We start from the raw sequence: 15,529 nt of genomic DNA, 5'->3' as shown, positions 1-15,529 counted from the left end.
CTTGTATTATTCATAAGCTTTTTCAACTACAAAAGTCTTTTCATTGATCAACTGGAGATGGGAGTCTTAAATACAAAGCACATCAGGTTGATCATAGCAGGGTTTTCCTCTGTGAATGAGGTGTTTCGAAGATTAGCATGCTATAGCGGAGTTACTGTCCTCTGATGTATTCATTCATGGGTGAGGTGATGAGATTGTAAGCATACTGAGGCAGGAGTATTGTCCTCAGATATCAGTGTGAAGTGTGAACAGACAGAGGTGTTGATATGGCAATAAACACCTCCTGGTAAGATGTGCTCTTGGTGTCAGAGGCTTTCAAAGTGCATAATAAATCCACAATCCTGATTGAAGTTCAAAATACTGATGTATTTCAGTCCCCATGTTATTCTGTCCTAGTGTTGAAGAAGTTACACAGTTTGCAACACAATAATTGCATTATTAATTTATAATATAAGCGATTTGTTAAAGTAAGCAGGCTCTAAACTGAACTGAGGTCCTACTGGAGGCCTCAGCCTCCCTGAGGAGATGGTGTTGGGAACATACCTTGTGAGTAATTACTGAAAAGGAGACTTTTTTTGATTTACTTTATTACTGAGATGTTTATTTAACCAATTTATTTATTTGTGTAAATGGAAAGAATGTGACACTGAAATTAAGATGCAATTTAGTATCACTGATGTTTTCATATGCTACAGTATGTGTAAGGAGAAGGAGTGGCTGAGTGAGTAAAGACACTGATTCTGTAAACAATGACACCGAGTTTGACTGAGGTGACCCTGGAGTCCACTCCTGGTGTCAGCTCCTGGTGTCAGCTCCTGGTGTCAGCTCCTGGTGACCTTGGGCAAGTCACTTTATTTCCCTGTGCCTGAGAAACCAGAAAAAAAGATTGTAAGCTCATATGTGCAAGGACTGTGTATGTGGGGAAAAAAATGCCTATGTGCTGCGTACTGTGCATTGTACTGTAATTATGAAGCGCTTTGAGTCCCATTCGGAGAAAAGCGCTATGAGAAATAAAGTAATTATTATCATACTGTATAACATTTCAAAGGGCTAAATTCACTAATACACATAGTCCAGGATTTATCAAAGTGTGAAGCAGGGCACCTGTTCTGGAGGAAACCAGGCACAAATCGCATGGAAAGCCCCATTTGTTTCTAACATAATGGCCACCTTCTAACTTTGTGAGCATGATTACTGACACTTCAGAGTATATTGAATTCTGCCTTTAGTGAACAATAAGTCATTCTACATCTGTTGCAGATTATCCACAAGTCACGCTACATCTGTAAACTATTTTACATACTGAGAGGCTATTTCTGAGTTAAATGGTTTTCCTATGTACTATTTTATATTTTGAGGGATTTCTGAGGTATACGTGCAGGGGTGTGTAACGTAGTTTTAGGAAGAAGGGTGGTGTGGGGTTCCTGTTACCTTACTCTTACTATGTTCTTCATGTCCAGCAACAACGTGGCTGAAAAGAGGTGGGAGACAAACCCCAAGAACAAGACACCAGACACTATTTCGAGGGGAAAACGGATACACGTTAAATGGGAAAATCAAATTAGAAAATAGGTACTCTAAAGGGAAAATCAAATAACTGGAAGGGCTAGCATGGGAAAAGGGAGAGAGTGAGCAAGGGAATAAAGCAATAATAATTTCAAAGCAAAAAGAAAAAAAAAATGAAACTACACAACTCCTTGAGAAACAGCTGGAGAGCCTGAAACATGTAGGAGATTTTGTTTTTTATGTTAGTTTGTTTTTTTGTTTTTAACAATGTAATTCAATAAACCTTTTTTATTTTTTGCTACCTCTGGTGAGTTGATCGGTGCTTTCTGGTGAGTTGATCGGTGCTTTCTCTGGGTTCCTGCTGTTCCACCAATTTTTTCAACTTTACAAATCCATATCATACAGTATTTTAATAAACCTCAGTCTTCCTTTGTTATTATTATAAAACATCTTTCAAAACACCTATCTACAGGATTTTACATGCAAGTATGTAGAGGATCCATGGCACTTCAGATTTGCAAAAAATAATTTATTCTCTTAGTGGCACACACAACGTTTCGAACTTCAATCAGTTCTTTATCAAGTCACAATTATTTTTTGCAAAAACACACACACACACACACACACACACACACACACACACACACACACACACACACACACACACACACACACACACACACACACACACACACACACACACACTTTGCAAAAAAGAGTATATATGATATATAATACACACTATTGGGAGGGGTGCATAGTATATCTCCTATACAGATGTAGCCAGACTCACTTAAGCAAAAAAAACTTCAGTGAAATTGACAGCAGCAGCTTCCCCCGGCATTGCTGCGGGCAGGTCCTTTTCTTACGATTGAGACCATCAATAGTGAGGATTCCCCACTGCCAGGGGAAGCTTTGACTCGGATTACCCTGGCAGGTACAGGCTCCAAACATTTCTATCCCCAACATATACAATGGTGGGCAGCTAGTGCTGCTGTTCACTTTTTGGTGCATCTAAAATGTAAATCTGTAGCAGGGAATAAAAACCCACACCATCAATAGCTCATTCAGATCTTAAATTATGGGGAGATGCCATCTTTAAAACTCCCTGTCTACAACTTTACAGTTCTATTCCTCAAACTTTTGTGGATAGCAGGGGGTTTACACACAAGGAAAATGCAATCAGTCTCGAGACGTGTGTGGAAACCTTTGCATTATTTTGAAGCAGCAATACTACTTTCCTCCACCCTCCTGCCCCCCTTTTTTTGTTCTATTTTTTTTAATGTAAAATGTGACAATGTATAGTTCTACATTCTTTCCTAATCTGGCAATCATTTGGTGTTCCTTTTATAAATCTGTAAAAATCCTGATTGTGTGCCTAACATAATGGCTGTTTTCTAACTTTATGCTGCAGCTCATATGTAACATTATATTACTAAGTGTAATATATTATTGTTACATCCTTCAGAATAGACCATCTGCTGTTTGGAACACGGCAACAGATCTGTTTGTGATACTTTGTTGCCAAAGGGCAGAGCTCAAAAAGTTGTCAGAGTCTGTTTTAAAAGAGCAAGTGGATATGGTTGCCATAGCAACGAAAGGATGATCAATACATTTAAATAATCATTAGAATGGCATTAGGAGTAAAAAAAAAAAAAAACAAATACACAGTATTATCTAAAACTACAGAAATTATTTAAAAAAAAAATAGATGTGATTTTTGACATTTTGCTGCTTTAATACATTGTCAATTCCACACCTCAATCTGCACAATTTAAAGAAAAACACTAAAGCCATAGACTTACTGTACAGTATATATATATATATATATATATATATATATATATATATATATACATACATACATACATACATACATACATACATACATATATATATATATATATATATATATATATATATATATATATATATATACAGTTGTATTTGCATATATATATACATATATACATATATACTGTACTTTCTAAGTTACGCTCCTAGATCATGACAAAGCAAACAGAGAACGTACAGTCGCAGCGATTGCCCAGCTAGAAAATCTTGCAATTGAATTTTGCCACTTGTCGCGTAAAAAGTAAAGTGACTGGCCTAAAAACCCAGAATAATGGCTCAAACCAGGATTTTTATCACCAAAGGCAGCATTGCTACCACTAGACACCAGCTTCTTCCCTATGGCAAAGCTGCCACCTAGTGGCTACTAAATATATAATTTCAGCATTTCCTACTGAAAATGCAGTTCCACTGTACTTGTCTATATTTTGTTTCTTTGTTATATGTTTGGGTTCATTGCCTTTACATTCATCCTTTTCATTTTTTCAGGCTTCAAATTTTCAAAATTACTTCCAACGGAAGGCATAGATGAAACCAGCTGTGCGCAAAGTGGCGGGCGCGACACCCAGGGGGGGCGTAAGACTGAGTGCAGGGAGGCGCAGAGTTTACAGAGGCCCCGCGCGCTTCCCGAAGGCACTTAAATTAAGTGCCTGGGGAGCTGCAGTTCCTCTGTTAACCTCACTTACCTTGGCTCCGGCGGCTTCTTAGACGCATCGCCATGGCAACGTGGAGTTTGATTCCGCGAGGTCATGTGACGTTTCGGGGAGTGGGGGGGGGGGCAGAGAAGACAGAGAGGGGATCCGCCGGCGCAGGGAAAAAAGTTTGCTCCCCTCTTGATTAAACATTGCAAAAAAGACGTTACTTGGCTGAGTGTTTTCACTGTGTTGCAAATCCAATACATGTGGCTAAGGCAGGTGCAAACATTGTTTGACATCAATATTTGTAGAAATTAGAAGTACGCTCAGCTAACACATATGACAATGAAATGTAGCACGTGATCAAACAAGCTGTAGAAACACAATAAAGAAATTCCATTTTCAAAAATAGACGTGAAATTAGACAATTACTGTAAAAAGATTCCTTTTTTAATTTTGGACACACTTTTCGTGAATTTTCACACTTTTGAAAAAAAAAATTGGGCAGAAACCACCAACCAAATGTTTCAGGGACTGCTTTCCGAGTCAGTCCTTCCTAAAACCCAAGTGTACTGTACTAATCACATAGAGCATGTGAAATCTCACACAGCAATCTTAGGGTAATTAGCAATTAGATGAGTTGATATACAGTATTTCACAGCACGGAGCGGCACGAAACCCCCACTATTCCAGTGATTTTTTTTTTTTTTACTTAAACATAAGCACGAAGCTCAAGCAATTCAATACAGAAAACCATAAGAATATAACAGTGATACAAAAAAATCAAGACATTTATGTAATGCGCCCTTTCAGTATTTTGGGCCGGGTGGGTTGTGCTGCTCTATTTTCCTTACAGTTTCCTGAGGCTCTCGTGGCAGTGTGCCTGTGTTGATTGCTGGGGATGGGATCACTCTGTTGACGAGGGATTTAGTAGCTGAATGAGCCAACGTGCTGTACGCCGGGATGGACCAAGAATAAGTTAACATAGGATTAAGTAAGTAACGGTTCACTACAGATACAGCGGACGTTATTCGAACAAATCATGGCGCCGTTTTCATGTGCGCTGCTGTACTCCACGCGGCATTAATGCCGCCAATCACCCCTGTAAGAGACGTGTGCAGAGGTACGCAATAGAGACTGGTTTTAAGGTGAACGAAAATAAGGCTTTTATTGCGCCTGCTTCTTTAATACATGAAAATCGTCAAACGTATGCAAATAAGGGGTTAAACAAAGCTTCTGCTCCACTTGGGAGTATTTCTAGGTAAACATATGCAGTCCAGAACTCCCTTTAGATAGCATGTTTCCCAGCCCCAAACATATATTTTGATATGTGCAGATATACAACAGTCTTAGAAAGTAAAGTCTTATCTGTCTCTCTGGAAATGGAGAGAAGCAAAGGATGCACTGCAACTGGATAATTGTATGAAAAAATATAGGGCAAACTCCAAAATAAAATCGACGATATTTATTTATATGGACTCACACATGGGTGTATATAACAGCCGCACCAACGCGTAAAGTCCTGTGGGACGAAACGCGTTGGTGCGGCTGTTATATAACCCATGTGTGAGTCCATATAAATAAATATCGTCGATTTTATTTTGGAGTTTGCCCTATATTTTTTCATACAAATATCCAGTTGCAGTGCATCCTTTGCTTCTCTCCATTTCTATTGTTCCACGACTTCAGGAGTGCACGCAGAGGAACCTTCATTCGGCTTTGGCGTCCTGGATTCCAGCACACCCCCAGGGCAGGTAATGGGCATCAGCCCTCATTTTATTACCTGTTATATCCATGGGGATGCTTATGCTATTAAGGTGGGATGTGCAATACTGACCATATTTGCGGTAGTCATGCAGACTGACCGCTAGGTCTTTATTTTTGCCTCCCGCATAGGATGAAGCTATATATATGAGCCTAAGGACTATATACAGTGTTCCTTTTTCTGGACTAACGTTCTTAATTACAAAGATGTTTGTGTGTACACACAGTATCTGAGCATCGCTCCTACCTACCATTTTCCTTTCTGTCTCTCTGGAAGCTGTAGGTAGGGGAAGGCTTCTCTGTTCACCTGGTGTCCGCACCCTTGTGTGCTAAGGTAATGTCAGGATCCAGGTTTAGAATCTTGTCCCCTTTGTCTTGTTGTCAGCTTGCAACTCAAGACATCGGTTTGTTCAACAGGTCAGCCCAGTTGTGGATTAGGGATCTCTCTGTCTTTCTGCTTCCTGGGTCAGCTCAGCTCACATGTGAGCTCAGGAAGAATCTCCATTCCTGTCTCAGAGGTAGGCTTTTTCTGACACCTGTATTCAGCCAGGTGGTGTTGGTTAATTGTCTACCAGCAGTTAACCACCACACTGCTGGATTAGAGGCACATTTTTGAACAGGGATAAGTCCCCTGTTACAGCCCCAGACACACGTGTTTATCGCGGTTGCTTTGTTTTAATTTCATGGATTGTGTGCAATGAAATGCAATTAAATTAATGCATTGTAATGTGTACAGTACTGTGTTAGTGTGTCAATTTCAGGTGTTTAAAAACCAGAACACTAAAATGCTATTTTCTGCACTCGCGTTTTAAGGCGGTATGGTTGGAAGAAATCCTGCGCCATGACATAGGCATTCCAAGGTATACACCCTGTGAAGTGTTTCAATAACAGCCGCTGCATCTGTACATCATGATGTGTGATGCTTTCACATATTTACATGCAGTGACATGGAAATACCTGTGTACTGTACTGTATGTACTATATTTAATTAAACATGTGCATTAAGTATTTGTGATTTAAATTTCTAGTAACATGGCTGTAACTGTTACATAAAATGTACATTTAAAGCTGCAGACCAAGCAATAGACTACATGTGGGAATGGGTGGCTCAGTGACACTGACTGGCACTGGTTCAATTCCTGGTGTCAGCTCCTTGTGACCTTGGGCAAGTCACTTTATCTTCCTGTGCCTCAGGCACCAAAAAATAGATTGTAAGCTCCACAGGGTAGGGACCTGTGCCAGCAAAATGTCTATTATTATTATTATTATTATTATTATTATTATTATTATTATTATTATTATTATTATTATTATTATTATGTGTGTTTTCTTTGATAAATCAACTTTGTACGAAGAGAAAATGCTTGTAGCAGTTTAAAAAAAATCTGAATTACATTTTTAATGTATTATAATGTAACAAGCATGTTTTGTTTCTATAGCAACCATTTACAAAGTCACATCCCATTCCTCCTCTTAAACAGGCTCTGGCACACCCCTTTTTGACCACTACCCTCTTTATAGCAGTGCACCAATTGTATCTAGTGAGTGCCTGGTCACATGATCTTCCCACATAACTTTGCATCGTTAGTTCTCTTCCACTGCACTGACCGCCATTTAGTGAACCCTTGAGCTGAATCTTCACTGATCGATCACAGGAGAACGGATCGACCACCAACCTAGTTAATTACTTATCATTGTGTGGATTGTATTGATGCACATATTAAAGGGGCAGGGGGGGGGAATAAAATCATGTAACTGTGTTTCCCCCATCCTCTGGTTAACAAGGTGTTACCAGGTGGGTTGTGCTGATTACCTGCTGGTTCACAGGATCCTGAGCTTTCCGCCGTTGTCATTGGGGAAGACAGGGCAGGCTTCTGGGGTACACTCTCCCTCTGGTGGAAAATCCAATGTCCTCACTTGGAACCAAATTTGGAGTACCATCCTTCCGCTGTTAACCTGGAACAATACACAACATACAAGAGTTATTACCAACAACATTTGGTATACATTTGATATGTTGCCGCTGGATATATATGCATTTTAACAGTAGTGACACCGGTCACTCCCAACATGGAGAACCTTGCTACCCCCTAGTAGTAATGATACGGGTCAGGCTTTTTAACAAGTGTATCCATTATATCGGGTACTGTCACTGAGAACACTCTCTTGGGGTGTCGCTCGGACAGGTACTCTACCCTGTCCACGTATATAGAGTGCCCCACCTTCCATACCCCCATGAGGTATGAAATTCTTTCCTCTGTGTGATAGACTGCATTCCTACACTAGGTTGTTAGATAATCTCTGATGACATTCTCCAGCCACTGCTCCTTGTGCTCCTCTATCTCCCTCATGATAAGTTCAGGACGTAAGGGTATTCAAACCCATGGGATAGTCTAAATCTTTGCACTAATAGACGTTCAGTCGGCTGATTTTAGTGAGCTTACGGCCCTCAGCCTGGCCTGGTAATACCCAGAACAGTGGTTCTTGAGCACGCTGCTCATAGAAATTGAGCAATAGCCCCTTGGGCTGTACAATACCCAATCTGATCTCCTGTTACCTCCACCTAATGGCCTTGGCAGTGTCCTCTGGGGAAAACTCCCTTTCTGCCCACCAGTGGTCTACTATGTCCCCATTTATAAGCAGGAACCTAGTGCTGTGCATGTACAGGACATACCCCTGAAACATGAGGTCCCACCAAGGCAGTGTTTTTACTACAGACACAGCCTGTGCTGTCTCAGAACCAGAAGTAACTTTAGAAGATATCCCCCGAAGTCTCTGATTTGCAGGAAACTGTGGACTTGCCCCCAAAAGAAACTACACTTTTGGCAGTCTCTTCCTCCTCAGAGTAGACATCAAAGTCCTAATCAGTCCTGAGAAGGATTATGTGTCTTCTTGCGGCAACGGGCCGATATCTTAGAGTCCTTGGACCTCGCAAGTGTTTGTGAGGAAGCAATAGTGGCAGGTGCTAGGGCCTTAATGTCGTAATGTCTTTGTCAGAGTCCACTGTATTGGTCCTGCCCTTACCAGTGACAGCATGTACCACCGGAATGCCTTGGTCCACAGGTTTCCTGCGACCCCGGCCCATCACGATATTTGTCCATGTCGGTCTTAGATAAGGCTGTCTTTATTCTATTCTAAGCCCACAGCTGCACAACAGAGCCAGGCATCCACCACCTGTGTCACCATAGCTTGTCCAGATGCCTAAACAGAACATCCCAGACGAAGATGACATTTTGGCTACAAGCCCCCAAGATGATGGCACAGACCTGCAGGAAAGCATCATCCCAGAACAGTTAGCTGTGCCTGCTTTCCAAAACACACCTGTGACATAATGGGGGAAAAGACCACAGATGATCCATGGGAATTGGAAAGCAATAGGTGATCCATCTTTTTGTTATACCAGCAGAAACTTTGGCAAGATATCTTACAAACAGCAGACGAATGCCTAATCGATATGCCCTGCTAATTTTCAAATATCATGTGAGTTTTGAGCTATATTCCAAGTGGTGATACCAAGTCATCTATGATGGCTCAAGGGATAAGAAGGTGATTCCAAACAATTTGAGGAGAGACTTATTAGACAAACTGAAGAAGCTGTTTAAACTTGCTGCTCTTCAATTCAAGACCATGAAAGACGCAATCAATCACTTTTACGGGATCAGGGGACTGTGGTTTGGAGTCATCCAAGGGAAAAAATACAGTTTTAAAAAAGTTTTGATTCAGTAATTTCTTGTAGTCATTGTTTAATTTTTGTTTTCATCCTTGTTTTGCAGGTTTGGCAGGCTGATGAGCATCAACACCATGTTCATGTAGGAACAATTTAAGTGATAATGTAAGGTAATGTAATTTTGCATCTATTTCTTCTCTAAATAACAATCTCACTATTATTTTACATTTGAACCTGTAAAATAGACAGCAAGAAAAAAATCTCTGTTCAAGAAGATTGTATTCAATTTTTTTTTTTATTAGTCATTGTTTAATTCTTGTTTTCCTCCTTGTTTTGCAGGTTTGGTTTGGCAGGCTGATGAGCATCAACACGTCTTCATGAAAGAATAATTTCAGCCATACTGTAAGGTAATGTAATTCATGCATATTTTTCTTCTAATGTACTCTATACGTTCCATTCAATTGGTAATACCTGTACTGCACAGGCTCAGAAATTCAATTCCATAAACACAAGTTCTATAGTACATGCATGCAAAGAAATTAAATACACGCATATGCATTTCATAAATATTCTATAGTACACAAATGCGCAGAAATTCAATGACACGCATATGCGTTCGTACAAGTTTTTCGTAGCACTGTACGTGTAATTCATGCATCTATTTCTTCTTCTCGATTCTTAATAAATAACATTCTCACAATTATTTTACAGATGAAATTGCACTAGAACCAATCCGAAGAAGATGTCGGTTGAAGAAGATTGTATATTTGGAAGAAGATTATATTATTTCACAAAGTGTTTGTTAGTTATCTCTAAACTGTAATTTACTATAACCTACAGTAATAAGAAAATGTAATATTTTAAATATATGTTTTAGTCATCTGAAGTTTTTAGGAGAATAAGTGGTGGGCTACATTTAAATATTTGGGATATCATAGCATATGAAATGAATGGGAATAAGGAATGGGTAACATTTCATGTACATGCAGATTAAAGACACTAGCACATGAGTGCCGCCTATCATTACTGAAGAGTACTACGTCTGAAAGGAGGACATTTTCCTATTTGATGGTTCATTATACATACAGAGACAAGGTGATGGTGATATTAAACTAAACTAAAGCATATACTGAAGCGCTCAACCTATTAACCTAACTTAACAATCTATTTGTGATATATAAGTGCTCTAATTATTAATTCCTCTTTGCAAGAACTTATAATGATTTAGAACTGAATCCTACGATCTAATTATTAAACTGAGGAAGCGGCTGCCTATGGACGAGAATGGCACACCTATCCACAAGGAATGCAAGACAATGCTAAACAAACAATACAAAACATACAATAAACATTAATGTCCTTGGCGCACTATCTGGTATATAACCTGACAGTAAAGAAGTCCAATTTGTCCTTGATGATAGGGATATTGAGTTTCTGTAGGGTGGAGTTTCTGTAGGGTGGAGTTTCTGTAGCAGTGTTACGTTGTTTACGTCTACGCATGCGCGGAGGAAAAGGGGAGCTTGAGCAGTGACATCATCGGAGGGAGACGAGGCGCTCCGAATTGAGGCCACGAAGCGGGGACAAACGCTGAATCTCGCCTCCATCTGCAGCATCCCAGCATCCTGCCACGCAAGCGGACGGCACATTGTATCACACATATAGGGACTATAAGCATGTGAGTGCACTGGTTTATAGTCTTGTTTTTATTGTATTAAATTGTGACGGTATCATACCATTGGCCCTATTCCCTTATTTTCCGGTATCACGCTGGGGAGAGGCCTCCCTCTAAGCAGAGGAGTCATCTCGCCTGGCAACATAGCAGAACTAAGGTGACGGGGAAGAAGTGAAAGATACCTTTTGAGGCCCTTTTTTAATCATTTTTAAGTAAGTAGCTGGCAACGGTGGGGGAGTTGATGTTTGACCAGAAGGACTGCGCAATGGTTGTTCTGTCTTTTATATCAACACAGATTCGATTCAATTACCTCTAAGGACCTCCAGAAAAGATTGGATACCGGATTCAATATCCCTATCATCAAGGACAAATTGGACTTCTTTACTGTCAGGTTATATACCAGATAGTGCGCCAAGGACATTAATGTTTATTGTATGTTTTGTATTGTTTGTTTATACAGAGACAAGGGACTGCTATGGGATCAAAAGTTGCACCCACATACGCCAACATTTTCATAAATAATTACGAACAGAGATTTGTATATGGAGATCATGACTTCTTACAGTACTGGCATACTGTATGTGGGTGAAATACATTGACAATGTGTTCCTCCTGTGGACGGGGGACAAATCAACACTACTGAAGTGGATTGCCTCAACCAAGCACTGGAGACCATTAGTTTTACCATGACATGTAGCAAAACAAAGATTGACTTCCTGGACACCACACCTCTTTACCAAACCCACAGACAGCAACAACTTACTCCACTACAAAAGATATCACCCACCAGGGTCAATCATGGGACTCCCTTACAGTCAGTTTGTCAGGATTAAAATGATTATCTGCAGGGAAGACGATGTCAGTGAGGGTCTAGACATGACCTTTGGGTTTGGGCTCTTCAAACCATAGGCACCCTTACACCAGTGGCTAGCATTTGACGCCGAGTGGGGCCTACCTAATGGGAATCGGGGCTTCCTAACTGAGAGACGTCGGGGTTGAACCCCAGGAGATGATGTCATCTCTTGATACACTTTGCACGAGATACCATCTGAGGATGTACAGTTTTCCTTTTTCTCCACAGAGCCATGTCACAAGGACGCTTGGGCCCTAGGATGGCCATCCTTACCTGGAGCCAACAGACCATGGACCAACACTGTCATCTGTTTCCTCCATTGTTGGATCCCCCACATCTATGCCTACCAATACTCCGGTGTTTGTATGTCCTCAGCATCCATGTGTTCCCTCTGTCCCCTCTGATATATGTCTATACATACCATACACTGGAGGTCCTTCTAATACTGACAACACACCATGTGTAACAGGGATTTCCTCTGGACATCTGTGGTATGTGCATACATGTACACAATTTTTCTATAATATACTGGGAACCTTCACAAGACACTTATTGCAGAAGACGGCTTGCACTTGTTCTTTTGTTCAATATATGTATGTTTATGTTCCACCTTTTTTCTCTCCAGCCCTGTCCTTGTATCTGGATCTCATGCTTTGACTGTTTTTTTGGGGAGGATGCTGTTTTTTCATGTACCCCTTTATCTTGCTACCATTCTTGTATATTTTCACCTAGTACAATTAGAGTGTTTGTCTGCTACAAGCACTGTGTGATAGTTTTTTCTAGTATGAGGGCTGTGGATATCTCATCAATGGTATATCTTTTGGGATTTGGGGAAATCCTTTTACCTACGTTCACCATTATCATTGTATTTTAGGATGGTTACATTGGTGTGCTGATTGACTCTCTTTTTTTTGGATCTCCTCTTACCTTACCTCTTACCTCTCCCAACATACTTTCAGTGTCTTGTTTGCTAATACTTCTTCCTTCTCTTTTGATCTCTCTATGAGGTACCCTAGGGCTCTGTCCTGGGACCTCTTCTCTTTTTTTCTTTACACATATTCTCTACATGACCTAATCACATCTCTTAGGTTCAAATATCACATCTATGCTAATGACACACACATTTACCTTTGAACCTCTGACCTTACACCTACTGTACAGACCAAAGACTCTGAATGTCTCTCCCCTAAATCATCCTGGATGGCCCTTCGCCGACTCAAACTCAACATGTCAGAGACAGAACCCCTCATACTTCCTCCCAATCCTAGCCCTACTGCCCACTTCTAAATTACTGTTGGCAGCACTATAATACACCCAGTATCACAAGCCTGCTGCCTAGGTGTCACATTTGATTCCTCCCTCACATCCTCCTCTCACGTCACAACATAGATAGAACATGTCGTTTTTCCTACAGTATGTAACATTGCAAAGATACGCCCTTTCCTTTGTCACTCTACTGCTAAAACTCTAACATATGCCCTCATTCTCTCCCGTTTCAACTATTGTAACCTACTACTGTCCAACCATTTGGACTTGCCTCTCACCTATCTTCCCTATAATCTATGCTAAACCCTGCTGCTAGAATTGCTTTATTCTGTTCTAAGTCTGCCTCAGTGTCTCTCCTGTTTAATTCTCACTTCTGGTTTCCCATTAAATACCATATTACTTACAAAATTATCCTATCTTTTAAGGCTATACACTCTTTTGTCCCTCCTTACATATAAACCATAATTTATCATCTATACAGCTGCCCGACTACTCAACGATGTCTTCTATCTGCCCCTTTTGTATCTAAAGCCCTCTCCCCCACCTAAAACCTTTCTCACTTACTGCCCCACACGTCTGGAATACCCTTCCCCTCAATAGCTGACAAGCTCCCTCTCTATTCTCCTTTAACACCCGTCTTAAAACACACCTCTTTAATTAAGCCTTTTGGTAGCTCTTGTTAGTTTTGTGTGTGTATGCGTGCGTAGCTGTTTGCACTATTGTAGGGATGCCATGGCAACTAAGCATTAGGATCAGTCTCAGGAGAAACAAGGTTGAGAACTACTGATATAAATCATAAAATCAATTTACAGGCATCTATTGAGACACAATTTGTGCTCATAGGGCCAGATTCATTCAAATCAGTTAACATTTGTCACAGGAGACCAGGCAGTTATACCTTTATACCCGGATTATATCACTGAGCAAAACCAAGAAGTAAAACAAAGTGTTATTTATTCCATTGAAACAGACATACACACAGTGGTTTACAATAAACAAGAGAAAACACACTTACTTTGGGGTTGAAAAAATATACTTTCCTAGGTGTAGGGGCTTATCAATCCAAAGCTTACCCCAAAAAGTCTTGGAACTGAAATCACCCTACAGTTCCAAAACGCCACAGCTCCCCTCTCTCTCCAAAGGGCTGGAATTCACTTACTGATTAGAATCTTAGAAAACTTTGAGAACCTTAGAGAAACTTAGAAACTGAAAATCTGAGTTGTGCAGCGGTTTATAATACCTCTGGGGTTTCATTCCCAAATTACTATTGCCCAATCAAAAAGCCTGAGAAATTTCTCAGCAGCTCATCAGAGCAGGGCTAGTAGGACGCACAGAGTTACCTGGAAATCTGAATGAACCAAGGGGCTTGGGAAATCCCTCAATGCCACCCACGCTGACAGGCCCCAGCCAGTCGGAGGGTGGGGGGTGGAGGGGGAGGGCAAATGGAAATTCAAAGGGCATCCATTGATCTGAGGATGTGGATAATTTAATTCTACCCTCATGTCCAAATGGTCTTCACACCTTGGACATCCTCTGGGCTTTCATCCCCAGATGTCCTGCCAGACCTCCTGGTACCACTTGGTAGCCCAGGGGCCTGTCAGAGCATTAGTTCTGAAAGTCCCAGTTCATTTTTGTGCACAAGAATATGTTTTAAAACACACAGTTTAATAAAATATACACTTTAAAAATATCCTAATCTGTGGGTTATGGGAAATAGAATAAGAAGCAGCACAGTATTTCTTACTAGACATATTCCCCACACTCTATACAATACTTAGGACTGGACTTTTAAGTCCCCTGACAATCTTGTAGCTGATTGGAGTACCCCCCTGAACCCCTATACAGGTTCTGGGCGACCTGGGCATTTACTAGGTATCCCCATTAACCTAGGGACCCCTTGACTGTTTCAGGGACACCTCACATCCCTATGCCCTGTTTACATTCCTGGGTTGTGCTGAAGCAGGGAACTTGGCGGTGAGTTGCATAACTGTTTTCAAGGGAGGATTTTGACTAGAGGTATGTGCCTGTATGTCCACGAGAATCTGACTTAAATCCCGGATACATTTTTGGGGTGGCCAGCAACTCTGGGCCCCGTCTAGACCCAATGAGACAACACCTTTTCCGCAAAACCCCCCTTGAAACTCATAGCCTGTGCATCTCCACTGGTTAGCACTCCTGGAAAGGTAAAGCACACATATATTCTTTATTGTTGCACAATCACATACATTTCATGTACAACCATTGGGTCCAAGAGCTGACACTCTAAACCCACAAATATAGTTCAGAGGTAACCAGCCGGGCATAATACCTTTATT

Source organism: Ascaphus truei, chromosome 1 (genome assembly GCF_040206685.1).
Source record: "Ascaphus truei isolate aAscTru1 chromosome 1, aAscTru1.hap1, whole genome shotgun sequence".
Taxonomy (NCBI): Eukaryota; Metazoa; Chordata; class Amphibia; order Anura; family Ascaphidae; genus Ascaphus; species Ascaphus truei.
This window is presented reverse-complemented; position numbering follows the sequence as displayed.